The sequence below is a fragment of the Gastrolobium bilobum genome, unplaced genomic scaffold (assembly GCF_033153095.1).
Source record: "Gastrolobium bilobum isolate Gb01-03AN ecotype WA unplaced genomic scaffold, APGP_CSIRO_Gbil_v1 utg1381, whole genome shotgun sequence".
NCBI lineage: Eukaryota > Viridiplantae > Streptophyta > Magnoliopsida > Fabales > Fabaceae > Gastrolobium > Gastrolobium bilobum.
In genome coordinates, this window is record NW_026896913.1 from 252105 (window position 1) to 255966 (window position 3862).

The window sequence follows — 3862 nt, forward strand, 5'->3', positions numbered from 1 at the left end:
ACAAGATCAGAAAGTCGATAAAAGTCTTCCTAACAAATTTTATGTGAAGGTATGATTTTGAATAAGAAGTTTTCAAAAAAAAAAAAAAAAAACACACACACACATATATATATATATATCTTGGCTTAATTCTTTTGCACTGCACATCATTGAATTGGTTGTAAAATTGTGAATCCAGTCATGGCAGTAGCATTTTGTTTGGGCTGAGGCTAGTGGTATACCTTCATTGAAGTGGGCTGTAACGTCCCGTTTGTAGCCGGTTAATTAACATTCATATGATAGTAAGCGCAGCGTGCTCAACTTAATTAATGCGGAAGCTAACTAAATAGGTTTACTCTTTTTCCTTATGTAGTGCGAACTTTTCACTTCCATGACCAAAATAAAACAGACAACATTTTTTCTGTATTTTAGACCACTGGGGATAATTCCCACTATGAAAATTTCAACCTGATTGACATTTTAATATAATTTAGGCATACCACAGCATAGATAAAACGTTTTGCCCAACCATCCATGGCCTAGGCTATCTCATAATCATACTGTCTCAAAATAATGTCCATGATGTTACTTATATAATTATATCAAATAAACAAAAGAGATGCAATTAAATAAGTAACATAGACCTGAGCATGCATAATTAACAGCATATACAAACTATCGACATGGCATAGACATCTCCTATGCTCCCAAAAAATATACATGGCATATACAACTCCAAATAAAGTATGTCAGGTACAAATCTAAATATCCACAGGACCCTGACAATCATGTCAAGTAGTATCTCTCATCTGGCCTCTTGTCACGCGATGTGTAACATCCCCGTCTCGAGCCGGTTCAATTAACATACATATGATACAAACAGAAACAGCGGAAGACTTAACTTACAAAAATATGAGCTAACTTTTTCTTTTTCTAACTTAATTCTTACTCGGCGTAAACGAAAATCGGGCAGAGTTTCCTCTATAAATCGGACAACTGGGGATTTTCCAATCCCACTCAGAAGCATTTCCTGATAAACAGTTTATACAACATATCAATTCAGAAATACCAGATATCCAAATATAATCAAATACCCATACATGGGCGCATGCATAACATGGCTCCGTGCCACTAAATCTAACAGCATGCCATCAAAACATAAACCTATCTGAATACTACATCATCATATAACGTTCCTGAATACTCAAATGTACATGCATCAAACTGATAGACATGTACAAAACATATACAGGCCATATACAAAATAAAGGATCAATATCATGATCCATCAAATGCGAAAATACTAGAATACATCAAACACTCCAAAAAGGTAGTAGCCTACAGCCACTCAAAATCCGGTCTGTCAACTGCCTCAGCCACGTGTCGTGTCCCTGCCTAGTGAGGACTCACCGGAAATCTGGGCCCCTGAAAATATGTCCCCAAAGAGGGGTGAGATTACAAATCTCAATAAGCTCCAGGTTTATAGAGAATTCTCCATACCCCTGGCTCACTCCTGCATGAAATTCAGATACAGAGTATACAAATACAACATATAACAGATATCATAACAGAACAGAGCATATATCCATATCATATCAGAGATGTGCGCCGTCATTCCCAAGGGAGGACCCCAAGCGGAAATCAACGCACGTGTTCCCGAGGGAGGACCCCAAAGCGGAACCAGACATATCAGAGGAGTACACCATCAGTCCCGAGGGAGGACCCCAAAGCGGACGTCCGGGTACTATACAATCAATGGCCAGAGATTGTTACAGAAATCATATTACAGAAGTCATATCAGAGCAAAACATATCATGTTATCAAATAACTCTATATGAATGCATCTATACAAAGCATCTAAATCACAGTCATACAGTCCAACCATAGTTCACTAACCATGGTGGAGCACTCAAGCAGGAAAAGACTCCTTAAACATAGAGCTTACCTCTTGAAGCTTTACCAATACCCTTACTTGTTGCACAAGTTACTTATATATCTTCAAGAGATTCTGATTCCTTTTTTGTCCCTAGGTACACCTAGAGCAAGAATCCACAAATACCAATTAATAAAATGCCATCATGCCTAGCTTTCACATAAGGCACACATTTTATCGCTTCTTTTCATTTCTTTGCATTTTTGCCAATCCTATGCCAATACACAAGTCTAGACCTCTTTATAACCGTTGGTGTTCTTTAATTTAATCATCCATTCCCTTACGAATTTCCAACATAAATCATAACATTTTACTTTAAAGGACCGTGAGCCTAAAATTAGGAAATCAATATATTTTTCCATGATTTCTTTTCAAACCATTTCACTTCATGCCTTATCATTTTCATACTTTGAAACACACATATTTTATTAAAATAAAATATGACAACATCTTTCCCTAAACACCCTATATGTCGAATCCTTTAAGGGAATTTCCAAGGATCATTCTCTTTTACAATACATTTTCCTCACTTAATTTAACAACTACACGTACATAAATATATATATATATACCAAGTTCCAATTTAATTTTTGGGAATCTCAAGCTCTTTAAATCCTTCAAGGACGAAACATCAAGGGTATGTTTCAAAGGATTTTCTTTCAAATTTAACATTCTTACTAACTCATCAAATTTCCTCTTATTCAAGCACATTAAACCTTCCCAATACATACAATAAATCTTTGTGCATCATCCCTAATTACCCTATCAAGGCCGAAATCTAGGGTATGTCACCATGGGATTTTTTTTCCAATTTTTTATACATGTTCATATGCTTATTCCACATTCCTATATCCAACACATCATCAATCCATCATCAATTCAAATTTTAAACTAATTTATTTCACACCAACATATGTTCACAATTTCTATGACACAAACCATCAAAATAAAATCATGGAAACAAAGGTTTCTTACCACTAATCAACTTCCCAAAGCCTAGAAAGCAACCTCCAAGCCAAGCTCCATCAAAAACTCACTTTTTCTCCTCCAATGAATAGTAACTCGAAAATGAGAGGAGGAATAACTCTTCACACACTCAACTATAGCTCAAATGGATAGGAGGAATGGATTCATTGAGTGGTTTCCAATCAATTTCATGTGGTGGGTCATTGGATTTGGTGGCATATTCAAGAAGAAATCAAGAAAAGAAATAAAGCCCTAAACCCCCCCTTCCATGATGAACTCCACGGCTTGCAAGAGAGAGAAAGGAGTTTTAGTTGTGTGAATAGTGATTCACTTGAATGACAAAGCTTTATAGCCACATGTGACTTTTTAACAGATGTTTTTCTTTCGCGTATTTTCACTTAAACTGACCCGGAACTAACTCAATGCTACAAACATATTTTTATTTTTCTAAAATCATTTATATTAATTTTTAATTCTTACAAAACAATATTCATAATTCACAGTATGATTTTTGCACCGTTTTTGACGAAATGCACTGTGAATCACTAATTGTACTTCATTTACTTATGAAACTTAAACTTATAAACTTATCATTTTCTTGGGCCTATATTGACTTGCTTGGCATATATTGGACTTTCTTATTCTTATTTCATCAATTATTTGTTTCTGGGCTCTACCGGTTGCTTAAACAGCAGTACAAAATACCCGGTAAAAACACTATTCACGAGATTTTCACGGAAAGTGCCAGACTATACAATTTTTTGTTCTGAACTCATATTTGTCGTCAGAATTATCAAATTATGTTCCTAAAATTATTTTGCTCATTTAAGCTCTACCCGTTAATTCACAAAACTGTAAATTCTTCGGCAGAACGCACTGTTCATAACATAGTCATGATTACAGTCAAAATACTCGAAATCGCTCACTGAATCTAATTATGGCATTTAAATCCTTAAATTAAATCTCTAACTAAGATTTATCAGT